We start from the raw sequence: 20,256 nt of genomic DNA on the forward strand, positions 1-20,256 counted from the left end.
ATTGGAGGGTCGCTGAGGTGCAGAGACAGCCCATGGATCCCTACAGTAAATTATTCTATGTAAACCTGAGCATTACTATTGAATTAAGAGATGTATCTCTGTCCCATATATATATATATATATATATATCTATATCTATATATCTATATATATATATATATATATATATATATATATGTGTATATATATATATATATATATATATATATATATGTATATATATATATGTATATACACACACACACACACACATATATATATATATATATATATATATATATATATATATATGTATATATACATATTTTAGATAGATTTTTTTATAACCATTAAGTAGCCATTGTGACAATTAACTCATGTGAACACGGTAACTACTGTCCTTATAAGTGAGTTTGATTCTCATGCTGTTAATTTCTTTAGTGATATTTATAATATACATAATTGTGAACTCTGTGGATGTACATACATTTTACAACATACAACAACACCATTTCACACATTCACTGTCCTCATGCATCACAGACGCCTGTAGTGCTTAGGCCACTGATAACTGCGCATTTCGTAGTTGTCCATTATACTACCACAGTATTGCCTACTGCAGAGTTATATCTGAATAAAAAGTCATACATAACTTCTTTAATTCATTTCTGTTAATAAAATAAAAATTCTTAATAAAGTCACATTTATTTAAGGCAAAGGAATGCCTATCTGACTGCTTACACATACGTTTTCAGTTATATGTTGATAGCTGTTATTTGTTTAGAATAAAATGTCCAATCAGTGTTTGAAGTTTCCGTATTCATCTTTCCTCCACAGTAATTTAAATAAACACCAGCATTACCTTTTTACTAAGAAGCAACACCTGCTGCCTATTAGCTTGGCCTATAAGGAAACCGGACAGCATGCCTACATTTTGGTTTGCTGTGAGTTCCAATTCTCTTGGCGGAAATGTGTTATTAAATTGTTATCTTGGTTTACTTCATACATAGCAGTTATTTAGAGAAGCACATTCCACTTATTCATATTAACATTTATTTTGTGCATTGTTATGAATAACTGAGTTGCTTGTTGAACTCCTAGGAATGTCCCCATAATCTGTAACACTCTGCTAGCATCAGCTTTTTAACTGCAGGGTTAGTAAACCAGTACCTGTTTGTTTAAAAAAAAATGCGCTGTCTGTCATCTTGGCCTCTAAGGAAACCAGCCAGAATGCCTAAATTTTGGTGTGCTGTGGGTTCCAGTCCATATACAGGAAATGTATCTTAAATTGTTCTCTTGGTGCTGTCTAAAGCTAAAAACATGGCTTCAATGGGGCCTGATAAAATACCAGTTTCTGTCTTAAGGGCAGGTCAATCCTACTGAATCTGGTGGATTTCTTTGAGAAAGTCACTAAGGCCATGGCATTTGACATAATTCCCCACTCAGTATTATAAATAAACTCACAAAAACTGGGCATAAATCCCTATGTCACCAGATAGATAGCCAGATGGCTCACTGACAGGGCACGTGGTTAAAGTGGGTAAATCCAAATCCAGCAAGAACCCAGATGTTCTTCATCTCACATTGCTGCAGTCCTTACACTTGGGTAGTCCGCTGTCCTCGGTCGGCCCGAATATCAAAGTATAAGGCTGACGTCGGTCAAGGCGCATTAGACTGACATCAGTATGTCAGGGTACAAATGCGCATGACCGACGTCATATCCTCAGTCTTTTTTGCCGCATGGTCCGATGCAGAAGCAGCGTTGCAAGTGCCGTTCGGCGTTCTGAAATTTTTCGAGTTCGGAGTTTCAGACCGAGTCAAAGTTGGCTAAGTACCCCGTTGGGGAATATTTTGATTTTTTCTTGCCTCAGTGGTTTACCGGATGTCAGAAAAAGTGAATAACTGTATTTCTTGTGGGAAACAGATACCGCATAGAGATTATCATACCTTGTGTATTCCTTGTTTAGGGCCTGAGCACGACGTTGTTGGGTGTCGCTTTGTGCTAGATTCAATAAGCGCACTATTAAGAGAAGGTTAGATTGTGCCAGGTTAGTCTTTGGGAAGCGGTGCAATTACACTATGCCGTCGGATGCTCCGGCGTCCGCTTCTTCAAAGAAGCGCAAGAATAAAGCTGCTAAGCCCAGGGTAGACGAGCCGCCCGTACCGGACGCCGGTTCTTTAGAGGTATCGGTGGAGCCGGTGGTTCCACCGGAGGTTTCTCTGGAGGCCCAGGGGGAGACCTTGTTATTGCAGGATGTGGCCTCTCAGGAGGCAAGTCAGGCTGAAGGGGCTTCTCAGGTTACTGTACTCCCTCCCTTCCTAGGGTGGTTAGGCCTTCTGTTTCCAAGGCTTCTCCCAGAGGCAGGCCAGGTTTAGCTTCAGTTGGTGTCACTCCTAGTTCTTCAGGATCTGTGCCCAAGAAGCATATGCTTAAAATGGCAGAAGATTTGATTACCTTAATTAGAGGTTCTTTGCCCCCTCCTGATAAGAGGCCTAGGGTGGAACCTGAGTTGGGAAGTTTTGAGCAGGCTTCAGATGTTTCAGAGTCTTCGGCTGAAGACTTGCAGGAGTATTCCCCTTATTCTGATTCTGATGTGGATGATTCTACTCCTTCTGCTTCTCCTCCTGAGGATTTTTCTTTTCAGAGACCCTCCATTCCATGAGGGAGCATTTTAAGTGGGAAGGTCAGGATTTCTCTGATTCCAGGAAAAGGCTTAGGGAATTTCTGTTTTACCCCAGCATAGGCCTTTGGCTATACCTCCTGTTCTGGATGTTGTGGAGGATGTGTTTGCAGAGGCTTCTCTTAATCCTGATTCCCTGCCTCCTGCTCCTGTTAAGCCGGATAGGTATTATAGGGTGCCTGAAGCTCATAAGTTTCTTTGTAAGAGTCCTAGGGCGGACCCAGAAACTGTTAGTCAGGGGCCTAAGGGTGTTAAGGCTTCTGTTGTTAAAAATCCGGTTCCTCCAGATAAAGAGGCTAGGGCTTTGGATAGATGGGGAAAGAAAGTTTATACGTCTTCCACACTAGCTATGAGGGCTCTAAATTGCCAGTTTCACATGTTGAAATACCAAAACTATCTACTGTCTCAATTGAAGTCTAAGGTAGATGCTCTGGCGGAAGGTATTGACTGTAAAGAGTTACAGGATTTGGTACATGTCTCTGAACAAGTAGGTAAGCATTCTTTGCAATGTGGTTTTGATGCTGTACAGGCCTCGTCTAGGGTGGCTGCCACAGGGTCTGTTCTTCGCAGGCACGCCTGGCTGAGGGATCAGAATTTATCTGACCATGTTAAGACAAGGATTTTGGATGCTCCTTTACAATCTGATGTGTTATTTGGTTCACCTGTTGAGGCAGTCTTAAAGAAAATGGAAGACAAGGCTAAGTCTATGCAGACTGTTAAAGATTTTTTGCAGGTTCAGCCTCCGAAGTTTAGCAGGAATTGGCCTACTAAGGGGTGGACGTATCCTTCTTATGATTCCCAGTCTAGGGGCAGGTCTAGACGGGGTAGGGGCAGAGCTCAGGGCTCTTTCAGGCCTAGAACAGGGAGTTCACCTGCACAGTCTTCGGTGAGGGCAGGGGTCAGTCCTTTCGTAAACAGACCCAATGACCTACCTTTTCAGCTGCCAGAGTCTTCTCGACTAGCAGCACCTTTGGGAGGAAGGTTGGCACTTTTCAAAGAAAATTGGAGTTTAATTACCCAAGACAGATGGGTACTGGATATCATACACCAAGGTTACAGGTTTTATTTCCATACCTTGCCTCCTTTCAAAGGCATGCCAGACGTTCCTCCTCAGCAAAGAATAGAGGCTCACAAACAGATTTCTCTGCTACTCCAAATAGGAGCCATTCAGCCAGTCCCTCTGTCAGAAGTGGGCCTAGGATTTTATTCTCGCCTGTTCCTAGTACCAAAGAAGGGGAACACGTGGAGACCAATTTTGGATTTATCTATCCTCAACACTTATCTGGACATTCCCAAGTTCAAAATGTTGACGTTACAGCAGCTTTTACCTCTGCTGGGCAAAGATCATTGGATGGTGACTCTGGATCTCAAGGAGGCTTACCTTCATGTTCCTATCAGGCTAAGTTGCAGGAAGTATCTACGTTTCCGGGCTGGGACTTCTCATTATCAGTTCTCTGCATTGCCCTTTGGCTTATCAACTGCACCCAGAGTATTCACGAAGGTTCTGGCTCCAGTGATAGCTTTCTTCAGACTAAGAGGAATGCAGATCTATCCTTATTTGGACGATTGTCTGATTCTGGCTCAAGGAAAAGAAGAGCTTCTTCATCATCTACACTATGTGATAGCAGTGCTAAGATGCCTAGGGTATTCTGTGAACGAAATAAAGTCCAGTCTAGTACCCTCTCAGGACATGTGCTTTCTGGGTGTGAGACTGAATACAGCATCCCAGATGGCCTTTTTGACCCCGGACAAACAAAAGAATCTTTCACTTTACTTCCATCAATTGTCTCATCAGTCCAGGCTGACTGCAAGGACAGTCCTTCAAGCCTTGGGGTTCATGGCATCTTGTATTCTGGTGCTTCCCAATGCCAAACTGCATATGAGGAAGCTACAATGGTATCTCAAAAATGTATGGACACAGCACTGCCAAGATTTGGACACTGTCATTCAGATAATACCTTGCATTCAAAAGGAATTTTTGTGGTGGGCTCAGGAATGTCACCTAAACAAGGGACTCTCTGTGACCCGGCCAGAGGCGAGTCAGATTCTAACGACAGATGCCTCAGACAAAGCTTGGGGAGCTCATCTAAATGGAAAGTGGATACAAGACACGTGGCCTGCCAGACTTCTACATCTACATATCAACCTGAAGGAGATGTTAGCAGTCCAATTTGCATTGATAGCTTTCAAGGATTTACTTCTTCCAGGGCAGGTCTTGATTCTAACAGACAACACAACTGTCATGTGGTACATCAACAAGCAAGGGGGAACACATTCTTATCCTCTGTGCAGACAAGCAATGATTTTGTGGGAGACTGCTCTCAGTTTACAGCTAAATCTTCAGGCAAGGTTTCTGCCGGGAGCACAGAACTCCTTAGCAGATGTGTTGAGCAGACAAATTATGGATCCCCACGAGTGGAAATTGGATCCTCATGTATTTCAGAAATTGACAGTGTCATGGGGAACTCCAGACATAGATCTGTTCGCTTCTCCACTAAACTACCAGCTGCCAAAGTTTTGCACAAAAAGTTTTCATCCCACAGCTTGGAAGGTGGATGCTCTTTCATTCAGTTGGAGCAATCTTCATGTGTATGCCTTTCCACCTCTGCCTCTCCTCCCAAAGGTACTTCTGAAGGTCAGACAGGACAAGCCAAAGATGATTTTAATAGCTCCAGATTGGCCTCGACAGCATTGGTACCCACTACTGAGGAGTCTGGTATGGGAGCCTCCATGGCCTTTACCTTCGATTCCACACCTGCTGACTCAGGAGAACAGTCATTTACTCAATGTCAAACTTCACTCTCTTCACCTGACAGCCTGGCATATTCTGTTTTAAACCCTGGAGGGTTTCAGCTTCCACAGCAAGTTTTGAATGTTATTTTGGAAGCCAGAAGGCCTAGTACAAGGAAAGTGTACGCAGATAAATGGAAGAGATTTTTATTTTGGAGTGCAGCAAAAGCATTTGATGTTTCTAAGCCTAATTTAAGTGTGGCTCTTCAATATCTTACTGAGTTACTGGACAAAGGTTTGTCCTTCTCTTCTATTAAGATTCATGCTGCAGCAATTTCTGCTCACTATGACTGTGACCCACCATTGTTTTCTCATCCTTTGTTTAAGCAATTCCTTAGAGGGGCAAAGAATATAAGACCCCCACGGAGAGCTCCTACTCCTGCTTGGGATCTCAATTTTGTGTTGGAGAAACTCACTCTACAACCTTTTGAGCCTGCAGCTACTGCTGAGTTGAAATTTTTATCATGGAAGACTGCTTTTTTGTTAGCCATTACCTCTGCGAGAAGGGTTTCTGAATTACAGGCCCTTATGGCAGTTGAGCCTTTCTTAATTTTCCATAAGGATAGGGTATCTTTACGTACTAATCCTTCCTTTATGCCTAAAATGGTTTCTAGTGTGTCTTTAAACCAAACTATTCATTTGCCTACCTTTTATGCAAACCCCAAAATAAAGGGGAAAAGATTTTGCACACTTTGGATATACACAGGCAGTTGCGATATTATTTGAGCAGAACTAAAGGGTTCAGGCAGTCTCAGCAGTTATTTGTTTCTTTTGCTTTGAGTTCTCAGGGCAAGCCTGTGTCAAAACAAACTATTTCTAAGTGGATTGGGTTTTGCATTGCTTTCTGTTATTCCCATCATGGCAAGGAGGTTCCAGCTGGGATTAGGCCTCATTCCACTAGGGCTACTGCCACTTCAACAGCTTTTTTAAGGGGGGTGGCAACTAAAGATATCTTGGAGGCAGCTACTTGGAGTTCTGTGCATACTTTCTCTAAGCATTATCACCTTCCACTTTACTCTAAATCTAGGGCTGGTTTTGCCACTGCTATTTTACAAGGCATTTTGGCAGCTCCTGCTTCTTTATAGTTGTGCCAGCCTCCCTTACCTCTGCTTTGGGATTCTACCCAAGTGTAAGGACTGCAGCAGTGTGAGATGAAGAACATAGTACAGTTTTGTACCTACCATAAATGTAGATGTTCGAAGATCCACATTGCTGCAGTCCAATTTAAACTCCCTCCTTCCCCTCTGTAGTTAGGCGGTTGTGTTGGTTGGATTGTAAATATTGTGTATATTGTATATATATTGTACATATTATTAGTGCTAGGGTGGTTGGTTATTGGTTTTGTTGTCTTTGGGTTTTGACCTTTCTTGTTAGGGTCTTCTGACATCTGGGGCAAGAAAAGACTGAGGATATGACATCGGTCATGCGCATTTGTACCCTGACGTACTGATGTCAGTCTAATGCGCCTTGACCGACGTCAGCCTTATACTTTGATATTCGGGCCGACCGAGGACAGCGGACTACCCAAGTGTAAGGACTGCAGCAATGTGGATCTTCGAACATCTACATTTATGGTAGGTACAAAACTGTACTTTACTAGTGGTGTGCCACAGGTCTCAGTACTGAGACCACTTCTGTTCAGAATATACTTCTCTGAAGTCAAGGCAAATGTGGAAGGCCTCTGCAAATTGAGGCAATTACTGAAGCCCTCATTGTAGATGTCCCTCAAGAGCGTCTAGATCACACAAATGATTGGTGCCAGAACTGCTGAGTAAAACTAAATGCAAAAATGCATTATCATACTGTTTGGGAAGTCAAATATCCCTGTAAATTACATCATCAATATCAAACTGCTTGGAGTAGACACGCAGATAGTAGCCTGAACTTTGACTGCCATGTCCCCATAGTGGTGAGGAAATCTTTTTATGTGGTACAACTTATAAGTAAAGGTGTGGCATCCAGATCCAAGGAAATTATAGTCCCACTGTACTCATCCTTCATTAGACCAGTAGTTGAGTCCAATGCGCCATTTGACATGTACTTTACTAGGCACTTAAAGCAGATAGTGACTTCATAGGCTTCTCGCAAAGAAAATGCAGGGTGTAAACATGAACTATGCGGGTAGACCACAAGCCTTATCCCTGTACTCTGTCTCCTACCACCTGTAAGGGTGTGATATATGCCTGACCTACAAGACACTCACAAATCCAGCCCTGATGGAGCTGCTACACATCCACAAGTCAAACAGCATGAGGGTCATCTGATCTAGGGATCTAAACTTAGTCAGCAACTCAAACAAAACATTCTGGATAGACAGATGTGTCTCAGGGAGTGCCCCTTCTTTGGAACAGGCTTCCTCTTCATATTAAGCAGAGCCCTTCCCTGGACCTCTTCAAACACAATTTGGATCAGTGGATGGAAAATCGCAAATTCACACCTGTGGTGTAGTGCCTGTGTCCCTGATGGACAGGGACAGTCTGTAAGATACTTAATGCACAGGCACAAATCCATGCCATCCTCTTGCACCTAGGAGCCATATATTGGGTAAAATTGGGTTATATTGGCTAGGCTTGTAAGAGCCCTTAAACCTAGTAATGTCCTATGAACCTTTGAGCTTCACTCATAGCATTTCTTTACAGAAGCATATTCTACTTATTGACAATAATTATTTTATGCATGGTTGTGAATAACTCCGTTATTCGTCAAATTCCTATGAATATATTTTGTAATCCGTAATGGTTTATTAACAGCATCTCTTTAAGTGCAGGCTAGTAAACCTTGATACAGACCGTTTTATGTCTGACAAAGGTTTTTGGCAGTTTGGTATTATTTTTGAAAGTGTTATCAAGTTATGTTTTATCATTACTTTCAATTCAGGAACATCATACTTATCTTTTGAGGGAGTGGGATGGCAGATTTACGGTTGAAATGCAGAACAGGAAAGCTGTATGTATTTGCTTAGTGATGTGCACTTCTCGCTCTGTGCATTGGAGTGAGAGATATGTTGATTACTTTTTTCTGTTTTATGAAATGAAATGCATCTGATCCTTGCTACAGGTCTGTGTTTTTCACATTACTATGTATATTTCCTAGAATGCTTGAATACCCATTATGCTTCAGTAAGGTAGGTGAGATAATCACAAATAAACACAATATAACACTACTTAAAACTATGAGTTAAATCCAAGAATGATGAAATATCTTGTAACATTAAGCCATTTTTCAGTACACAGTTTTTGAAATGCACTCCACAACCTAAATAGCAGTAACACACACACACAAACACTGCATAGTCTGCCTCTTCACAGACAGTATGACTGTCTGCTGTGTCAAGTGTTCACACTGTTGTTTGCAGACTGTGTGGTGGTTGAGGAGATAAATATCAGCTGAACCTCACTTTTATATTCAGACACATACATAACTGTTCAGGGAACAAATGCAAGGGAAAAAGTAAGGGAATGATTACCTACTTCCATAAACTCACATGACCAGTTTACTGAGGCAGACTGCATTATTAAACAGTGCAGATCACCATAGTACTGTTATGTTGACATTTACAAGATTTTTTTTCAAATTTCACTTATGGTGATGTTGCATAAGGTATTGTCAGGCAAGCTTCCATTCAAATGTCAGGATATGTTACATATGCTTGATTGGTATATGCTTGCTATGCCTCATGCTGGCCAGTATTCAGATCTTCAGTCGATGTCCTGATTTCCAGTGGTAAGCTGTTACTCATGCCATCACACAGTCATGTTTGTACTGCTCACATTGGTGATATACATTTTCCCTGACATTATCTGTTGTTTGTTATGTCCAGCACTATAGAGAAAGCGACATAGGGAATGTGTTATTTGCATTATGAGTCATTCACTGGCAGCATTTTCAGTCTCATATTTGTATTTGCATAACTCACCAGTGGATGGTATATTGATTAATTACAGTATAGGTTCATAGGTGTTTATATTGCAGATATGTACATCATTTTCATATTAAGTTTTGCTGTGGTCTTCATGGGCATGTTCTGCATGCTGGGCATTTGCTTTTCATTTCTGTCGTGTTTTGAATTCATCTTGACAGAACATGGAACGCATTGATATACACCTGTCAGATGACAAGCACATGCCAGACCACAGCCAGAGCTTTTATATGATGGTGATGATGGCAATGATGAAGAAGCTGGACCTACACCTGTCTAAGCCATCAAGCCTGCTGCATTGAGGAGGAGTTGATCCCAGGACTGGAATAGAGATGATTATCGGGAGGGGATCTGGGAGGTTGTGACTGATCTATTCTGAACCCAGATGAGGGACATGATGGGGACCTTCTTCTAGGATATGGAACAGGCTATGTGAGACTCATTCAGGGAGATAGTTCGGGAGATCATTCTTAAGCATCATCCCAATCAGCCTGGTCCCTCTGGTCCTGTGTGTGTCAATTGTGTTATGCTGCCAACATGCTGATTGCCATATAATAGATTGGACTGCATATGAACTTTTGCGCATGCATACCATGTTTATGCTTATATGTTATCATGTGACATTTAATAATGCTTAAATGTGTGCATGGCACACATTAACACATTAGACTTTCTGCTCACATTCAGCTGTCCATGCATTGTGGCTGTTAATCTGCAGCTAGCGCTGCAAAAATAACCCTGTAAATGTGTGTTTTACTGAGAGTAAATAACAGACAACATATGTTGTCTATAGTCTAGCCTATATCACTGTGGTGTAGTTTGGAATTGTCTATTGCCATATCATGTATGTGCAGTGGAAGGACATGCCATTTCTGTGTGTTTTGGTTGACAGTTGGCATGATGTCTCACTGCCACGATGTGGTGTTTTGTACCATATATTGGTAGTTCTAATGCCCTGTGTGGTCATATACAGATATGTAATAGCTATGGGCAGGCCTTCTTTTCTGACTGCATCGAACACAAATGTAGCATTAATGTATACACATTGTTATATATAATTTATTCTGTAGCAGTGTTTACTGTATCTTACATTTCCATATTCATTAATTTTTCACATATGTTCACACCTTCTGCAAGTAGTTGTACAAACTAACTGATTGTTCATGTCTTTGCACAAAGTCTGATCCATAGTAACACACAATTGTACCTTTTACATGTGAGCATTCACTGACGGACTGTTGATGTGTTGTAATGATGCTCACAGGGGTGTCTTCTGCTTAGTAATGAGCATGGTGTGAGAAATACACCTGTGGTTGATTGTTCAACATTTGTATGACAGTATATGTGTATGTGCTGGAAATTCTTAGCTTTCTTACCTGTGCATGTTCATATTACATGATTGCACATTACTGTGTATGTGTAATTTACACATTGCCATTTCTGTGGACATCCAAAACCATTCCTCCTGTGTGATATACATTTGCCTTGTATTTTAGGTTGGATTCTACAGCACCCTTTGTGATGTACACATGCATTCACAGTGTATCAACTTACTTTGTCGTGCTTTTCCATTATGTGGGCCCAGATTGGCCACTTCCTTATACCTTTGTAATTCAGTATTGTATTTTGAAGATGTTTGCCTTTTTTGCATATATTGACCGGTGAACATGTGCCAAATGTAAAGCCATTTTACAGATGCAGGAGATCTGCACACAAGTTGCTGGCTACTGCTAGCAGTACATCCTTGCTGTCATTATACTTGTGTGTTAACCAGTGTACATTATTGAAATCCATATGCACAACCGGATATGTTTTTTAAGCTGTAGTGTTACATTTTTGTAAATATTCTTACATGTCATTGGTATGTGTATTGACCTTGATTTCATGTACGTTCTGTTTAGGCCACTGACGGTCTATACATATATGTGTGTGTGTGTGTGTGTGTGTGTGTGTGTGTGTGTGTGTGTGTGTGTGTGTGTGTGTGTTTATATATATATATGTGTGTGTGTGTGTGTGTGTATATATATATATATATATATATATATATATATATATATATATATATATATATAGGTTATGAGGCACTCCTTAAAATGGAGAACTTCGATATCTGTGCAGTGACTGAGACCTGGTTCAAGGCTCTTGAGAGCACCTCTGCATTACCAGGCTATAACTCGTACAACACTTTTCAGCCATCTAACCTGGACCAGAACACCAAAGGTGGAGGTGTGTCCATATTCATTAAGGAGATCCACACCTCCAGGCTAGTAGTTGTGCAGCATAATTCATCCAAGGTTATCCAAGTGCAACTAACTCTGGGCAAAACTGCAATCCAAATTTTAGCTTGTTACAGATCCCCCACCATGCCGCAGGATTCCCACTCCTCTTTTCTTGATATACTGGAAAATATTAGGGTTCAACCAAACACCCTAAAAATGTGTGATTTCAACTACCCCACCATTAACTGGGAAAACTAGTCATGTACCAACTCCTTCGCTCAACGCTTTCTGGAATTCATAAATTCCAATGCCCTGGATCAACTTATCCACACCCCCACCAGGGGTAACAATATCCTAGACCTAGTCATTGCAAGCATGAGTGACTGGTGTTTCACACCTCAAGTCAACTCCTTGTTGGTCAGATCCGACCATAAGCTAATCACCCTAAATATCTGCATCCCGCCCCCACCCACCATTAAGGAAACCACGGTAAAAAGTTTCTCCAAAGCCAACTTCATGCTTCTTAAGACAGAAGTGGTGAACTTCATGACATGCATGTAGATGGACAATACAGTTACGACTGCTGAATCCTACACAGATGCACTCTGTAGGCACTTAAACGAGTGCATGGATTGTGCTATCCCAAACAGCCAATCTGGTGGTCCCCTGCCATAAACAAACTCTACAACAGAAGGAAGAAACTGTTGTAAAAGAGAGTAAAATCCCATGAGTGGAGGAGCTCCCTGGTCAGCCTCAGTACGAAGCTGAGATCCCTTATAAGATCCTCCAAAGCTAACTACGAAAACAAAATCACCACTGATTCTAAGGGCGACCACAAAGCATTCTATAACTATGTCAAGAATCTCAATGGCAACACCCAGAGTTACAGCTCAACGGCATGAAAATTACTGATCCAACTGATATTGCCAACATCCTGGCAGATAGGTTCAGTGCTAACTTCACCCCCTTCTCACCCCCTAAAGGGGCCATATCTATACAGGAAGAATGCAGAGTCCCTGTAATCACATCTATGCAGGTAAAAGCTGTACTCTAAAACCAAAAACACAGCATCCCAGGCTACGTTTTACACAAACTTCAGAACGAACTGGCTCCTCACCTAAGAACCATGTTAAATCATAGTCGTACGTCAGGCTTTGTGCCCACTGAATGGTTCACAGCAACAGTTATCCCACTCCACAAAGGGGGAGCCACCACTGATACTGGGAACTGTCGCCCTATTAGCCTGACGAGCCTCGTCTGCAAGACCATGGAACGTGTCATCATGGAACTCATAAACAAAAACCTTGGTAACCTCCAAACTCTGGACCCCACCCAATTTGGGTTTGTGAAAGGCAGATAATGCCTTCTGAACCTGATTGACTTCTGTGAGCCAGTCACCAAAGCCGTAGACGAGGGTTAGGTGGTTCACACAGCCTATCTTGACCTCGCCAAGGCTTTTGACGCCATCCTCCATTCTGGAATTATAGCTAAACTCACTAAACTAGGTATAAATCCCTATGTCACAAGATGGGTTGCAAACTGGCTCACTGACAGAACCCACACTGTAAAAGTTGCAGACTCCAAATCTGACTTCAAACCAGTGACAAGTGGAGTACCACAGGGTTCAGTCCTGAGACCTCTCCTGTTTGGTATCTACTTCTCTGAAGTACAGGCTAACACAGAAGGCCTCTGGCTAATGAAGTTCACAGATGACTGTAAACTAGGAGCCGTAGTCAAATCGCCAAATGATGTGGACATCCTACAGAAATGCCTTACAGAGACAGATGCCTGGTGTCAGAGGCATGGCCTCAAACTCAGTGCCAAAAGGTGCATTGTCATCCCCTTTGGTAAAAACTCTGTACCCATGAACTATCACATAAACAGCAGTCTACTTAATGCCAAATGTGTGATGAGACCTTGGGACCCATGTGGACAGTAGTCTCTCCTTTGATAATCACATTGCCACACTAGTCAGGAAATCCTTCTATGTGGCACACCTCATCACAAAAGGGTTCTCATCCAGGAAAAAGAGGTCATTGTTCCCCTCTACTCGGCACTCATTAGACCCATTATAGAGTACAATGCCCCTTTTGGAATGTACCTCGCAAGACATCAGCAGCAGCTGGAAACGCCACAGAAGTACCTCACAAAGAGGATTACTGGCCTCAAACAGATGCCCTACACTGACCGTCTCAAAAACCTCCAGTTTTACTCTGTAGCATATCACCTAGGAGATCTCTGCCTAACATATAAAACTATGTTAAACCCAGAGCTCTTTGACATGCTACACCTAAAGAAATCCCAGTCTCTATGAGCTGCAAACTCTAGGGACTTAAACCTTGTCACCACAGTAAACAGGACATGCTGGAGAGAGAGATTCCTGTCCCAGATACTTCCTATACTGTGGAACAAGCTACCCATCTATGTCAAGCAAAGTTCCTCGTTAGCACTCTTCAAGAAAAATTTTGATGAGTGGATGGAAAATAGGAAATACACCCCGGAGATCACTACTGTGTCTCTGCTTGACGGGGCACAGGAAATTAACTTTATTGGGTGGCGTAAAATAAGGAACCCTGTTGGCTAGGCTTACTTAAGTCCTTGGGCCGATAGCCTAGCACCTACCTATGAACCTATATGTGTGTATATATATATGTGTATATATATATATATATATATATATATATATATATGTGTGTGTGTGTGTAGATATCTATATATATATATATATATATATATATATATATATATATATATATATATATATATATGCCTACACCTATGTGTTGCCTTTGACATGGCATATGTGTGATACATACATGCATTCCATGACACATTTGTTGCTTGGTTGTTTGCTTTTCACATGCATGGTCTTGGGCTCGGTTCTGTCTCCTGCGCTAAGTTTATCTAGCATTGTTAGCCCACATTTGTTCATCTGTGATGTTGCTTGGCTTATACTTGCACTGCTGACAGACTAATTGGATATGTGTTTATTTATCCAGTTTGTACTGTGATCCTTATTTATTACCCCCCAGCGCACATTTACTATTGGTCATACATATCCAGGTACGACTGCCACAGAGTTTGCAACATGTTGTGCATTTCACCATGGCTGGTATGCACCCTAATCCTGTCTGACAAGTTTCCATTGCTCGTGTTGTGCATTGTGCTGTCTGTTAAACTTACTGTTCTTAATGATTTTTTTTCCAATCTTTGTGTTTCATGTGTTGTGATATTTGTTCTGTGGGTATACCGGCTGTGATGGCCTTCTCTTCCTCTTTCCCTATGTTTACCTTTCCTTCTAGTCTTAAAAAAATGGGGACTTTTCCCACAAAAAAAAAAAAAAAAAATTGTCTATGCCCCTCTGACTTTCCCTCAGATTTTCTAATTCAGACATCGCTCTTTGTGATGTCCTTCAAGGATGCATCTGCAGTCATAACAAATGGGTTGTCCTGTCGTCAGGCAGCCCTTCGGTCGGCCGGATTCCAAAGTCTGGGTCTGGCTTCGGCTGATGTCGCACTTCACCCGACGTCATCTCTGCTGGTCTTCGGGTATAAAGGCATCAGCCGACACCATTTTCCTCAGTCTTTCTTGCCGCGCGGCGCCCGAAGCAGAAGCTGTTCGCAAGTGCCGGTCGGTCAGATCCAGAGATTACTACTACCGAATACTACTTCGAAGACTTCTAAAAAGCTAAGTACCCCGTTGGGGACTCTTTCTTGCCTCAGCCGATGTCAGAAAAAGTCAATAACTGTTTAACTTGTGGGAAACAAATACCTCATAAAGATTTCCACTCTTACTGCCTGCCTTGCTTAGGCCCAGACCACGACGTAGCAGCCTGTTCGGCCTGTGCTTCCTTCAACCGACGAACGCTTAGGCGCCGGTCGGAGTTTGCTGAACAGTTTTTCGGCTCAGATTTTGCGTACATTATGCCATCGGATCCTCCGACTACCCAAATTGTTAAAAAACGCAAAGAAAAAGAACGACACTCGCGGTCCGCGGTTTCGGCCGAAACCACGGTTAAGCAAGCCGCGAGTGTCTCGGTTTTGCCGAAACTGAGAAAACCGGTCAATCTTCAGCCGAATCCATGACTACTACTGAGGCTCCTGCTACCTTAGTTGAATCGGCCTCAGAAGTTTTGCCTACTACTGTGGTTCCTAGTGATTTATCAGACACCATTCCTTTGGATGTCTCTACCCCAGCACGTGGTGCTGCTAGGCCTCCTGCAGCCATGTCTATTAAGGCCTTTGCCAGGGCTAAAGCAGCCAAAACTGTTAAATCAGTGCCTGTTAAGCCCCCCTCACACAGGCCCACTTCTAGTTCACAAATGCTTACTCTGGCAGAGGATTTAATATCCTTAATTAGGGATCCCAATCTCACCCAGACAGGGCCTCTCAGCCCCCAGAAAAGAGACCTAGAGCAGAGCCCCCCCGAGCCAGTGTCCGCTGATGATTCTTCGGATGACTCAGACATTACAGATCAGCCAGAGGCTCCTTTTTCTACTTATGAAGATTCCGATGCTGAGGAATCCATTCCATCTGCCTCTCCACCAGAGGAATTTTCCTTTGGGGAAACCTTACATGCCATGAGAGAACAATTCCAATGGCAGGGACAAGATTTCTCAGATTCCAGAAAAAGGCTTAGGACATTTCTGCACTTACCACAACATAGGCCCTTAGCTATACCTCCAGTACTGCCTGTTGTGGATGATGCATTTAATGATGTTTGCACTGCTCCTGATACTTTACCTCCAGCCCCTGCCAAACCAGATAGATTTTACAGGGTGCCAGACACTCATCACCACCTATACAAGGCCCCACTTGCAGATCCTGAGACTATATCCCAGGGGCCTAAGGCAGCAGCCTCGACCTCAGCAAAAAAACCCTATTCCTTCTGAAAGGGAATCCAGGTCCTTAGAGAGATGGGGGAAAAAGTTTACACCTCTGCTACTCTCTCAGCTAGAGCTTTAAACTGTCAGTTTCATATGATCCAATACCAAGAGTTTATGCTTGATCAGTTAACTAAGAAGCTGTCCACTGATGACTCCTTAGATAAGAAATATGTTTTAGAAATGGTGAATAACATTCAGCAGGTTAGTAACCATTCTTTAAAATGTGGCTATGATGCACTGGAGGCTTCATTTAGATCAGCCATGACTGGCACAGTGATAAGAAGGCATGCATGGTTGAAAGAACAGGTCTTGCCGGATCATGTTAAAGCAAAGCTGTTAGATGCTCCTATGGATAAGGCCAGTCTATTTGGTACACCTGCTCAGCAAGTAATGAAGAAAATGGAAGAGAAGGCAAAATCTGTACAAACAGTTAAGGATTTCTTACAGGTTCAGCCCCAAGGTTTAGCAGGAACTGGCCTGCCAAAAATTGGTCCTTTCCAGACTCCTCAAAATCTCAAAGAGGCAGGAATAGATGCTCTAGAGGCAGAAATCAATCCAGAGGAGGTGCCTACAGAGGACGACAGTGGCAAGGCAATAACCGAGGCACAGACACAACCACTGCCACTGCAACAGGACAATCACAGTGACTTGGCTCTGACACCGCCTACCAGGGAGCAAATAACAGCACCTTTAGGCGGAAAGTTAGCCTTATTTTCGAAAATTGGCACTATATCACAAAAGACAAGTGGATTTTGCAAACCATAGACCAAGGCTACAGGTTCCACTTCCACACCTTACCAGTAAAAGAGGAATGCCAAACCTACCTCCAAATCAAAAAACAGAAGCTCTAAAGCAGATAGCACAATTAACAAAGATAAGAGCTGTGGAAAGAGTACCAATAACAGAACAGGGCAAAGGATTCTACTCCAGACTCTTCCTAGTACCAAGAAAAGAGAAAAGTTGGAGACCTATTCTCGACCTGTCCGTCTTAAACACATACATCATTGTCCCAAAATTCAAAATGCTGACCCTACAGCAACTTCTTCCCATGCTGGGCAAGGAGTGTTGGCTGGTAACTCTAGATCTCAAGGAGGCATACCTGTACGTCCCCATACGACCAAATTGCAGAAGATACCTCAGATTTCTTGCAGGATCAGAGCATTATCAATTCTCAGCATTGCCCTTTGGCTTATCTACTGCCCAGAGTATTCACAAAATGCCTGGCATCAGTAATCGCCACTGCAGGCTACAGGAATCCAAATTTATCCATACCTGGACGACTGCCTGTTACAAGCGGACAACAAAAGCAAGCTGACAACAGATTTACAAAGAGTCATTTGCTTACTACAAGCCCTGGGATACACAGTCAATTTACAAAAGTCAAGACTGATACCATCCCAAACAAGAACATTCTTGGGTGCGGAATTGGACACAGCAAAACAAATGGCATTCCTAACTGCAGAAAAACAAAACAACTCCCTCTTTACTTCTTGGCATTAACAAAGCAGAACAAACTAACAGCAAGAAAAGTACTGCAGGCCTTGGGCTTCATGGCATCATGCATAATCTTGGTCCCACATGCCAGACTGCATATGAGAAAGCTACAGTGGTACCTAAAGAATTTATGGTCTCAACACAGGCACAGCTTAGAAACCGAAATCCCACTAATCCCATGCCTGAAACAGGAGTTCCTATGGTGGGCTCAAGCATGCCAGTCAAACCCAGGCTTGCCCTTCCACAACTCTCAAGCAAGCCAAACCATCACAACGGACGCCTCAGACCTAGGCTGGGGGGCGCACATGTTGGACAAATGCATACAAGGATTGTGGACTCCAGACCAGCTGCACCTGCACATAAACCAAAAAGAAATGCTGGCAGTAAAACTAGCAATCCAGAAATTCAGACCATTCCTCAAAGAAGGCCATTTAATGATAAGGACAGACAAACACCACAGTCATGTGGTACATCAACAAACAGGGAGGTACTCATTCATACCCCCTATGCAGAATGACTCTGGACCTTTGGAATATGGCTCTGAGCTACAACATCCAGTTACAGGCAATATTTGTGCCGGGAAAAGAAAACACCCTAGCAGACATGTTAAGCAGAACCACCTCGGATGCTCACGAATGGATGCTACACCTGGACATCTTCAAGGCCATCACAAAGAAATGGGGAATGCCACAAATAGACCTATTCGCATCCCCACTCAATCACCAGCTCAAAAAATTCTGCACAAGGACATACCACCCACTTGCATGGAAGGTGGACTCTCTATCCTTCAGTTGGAAAGGCCTGACAGCATATGCATTTCCACCTCTTCCTTTGATGCCAAGGTACTACTGAAAATCAAAGAGGAACGCCCAAGGATAATCCTGATAGCTCCGAATTGGCCAAGACAACACTGGTATCCATTGCTGAGGAGCATGTCTCAGGGGAGAATGTGGTCAATACCCTGATGCCTTTGATGTTAACTCAGAACAACTCCAACATCATGCACCCAAACCTAAAAACCTTGCAACTGACTGCCTGGAACATCACATAGCAGCAACTAACCCAGACCTATCCCAAAGGGTTAAAAACATTATCTTTGAAGCCCGCAGACCTTCAACCAGAAGGAACTATGCAGGAAAATGGAAAAGATTTGTCATTTGGAGTACTGAAAGAGGAAAAGATGTGTTGAACATAGATATTGCTAACATCCTGGAGTACTTGGCAGAGCTTCTACATACAGGCCTGTCCTATTCCTCCATCAAGATACATGCATCAGCTATTTCAGCAGAATACAGCTTCGATCCACCTGTCTTTTCGCATCCTCTACTCAGGCAGTTCCTCAGAGGGATCAAGAATGTAAAACCTCCTAGGAAACCACCATTACCAGCATGGGACTTGAACTTTGTGCTAGAAAAATTGACACTCCCTCCATTTGAACCAGCAGCAACAGCAGATCTTCAACACCTATCATGGAAAACTGCTTTCCTACTGGCAATTACTTCAGCAAGGAGGGTTTCGAACTACAGGCCTTAATGGCAGTACAACCCTTCCTAATCTTCCATCAAGATAGGGTGTCCATGAGAACTAATCCTACATTTATGCCTAAGGTGGTATCCAGAGTGTCTTTAAACCAGGCAATCCACCTACCTACCTTCTTTCCCAATCCACAGAACAGGGGGGGAAAGACTGCTGCATACCTTGGATGTACATAGACAGTTACGCTACTACCTGGACAGAACCAAAGGTGACAGAAAAACTGGCCAGCTTTTAGTAGCCTATGCAACAGGAAGGGAAGGAAAAGCAATTTCCAAACAGACAATCTCCAAATGGATAGGAAATTGCATAAGATTCTGTTACTCCTACCATGGAAAACCAATTCCACAGAACATAAGACCTCATTCTACAAGGGCTACAGCCACTACCACAGCTTTCTTACGAGGAGTGGCAACCAAGGACATTATTGAGGCGGCTACTTGGACCTCCGTGCATACATTTGCCAAGCATTATAATTTACCTCTATACTCTAGATCCCGAGCAGGGTTTGCCACTGCTGTACTGCAAGGGATCCTAACTACACCATAATTCTTCTTCCTCCTCCCCTAGTTTGGCTATGGTATTCTACCCATTTGTTATGACTGCAGATGCATCCTTGAAGGACATAGTACAGTTTTGTACCTACCATAAATGTAGATGTCCGAACAGGATAGCATCTGCAGTCAGGATTACCCACCCTCCTTCCCTCTGTGGTACTCCTAGGTATTTACCCTCCTAATAGCTAGCTGGGGAGTC

The 20,256-nt window shown here is 42.8% G+C and overlaps 1 protein-coding gene across 4 annotated transcripts in view; it reads left to right on the forward strand.

Annotated features, from left to right (window-relative positions):
* SERHL2 (serine hydrolase like 2) overlaps positions 1 to 20,256 on the forward strand; it is a 1,152,218-nt gene that overhangs the window by 648,786 nt on the left and 483,176 nt on the right. The window lies entirely within an intron of this gene.

Source organism: Protopterus annectens, chromosome 2.part0 (assembly GCF_019279795.1).
Source record: "Protopterus annectens isolate FY-2018-M chromosome 2.part0, PAN1.0, whole genome shotgun sequence".
Taxonomy (NCBI): domain Eukaryota; kingdom Metazoa; phylum Chordata; order Ceratodontiformes; family Protopteridae; genus Protopterus; species Protopterus annectens.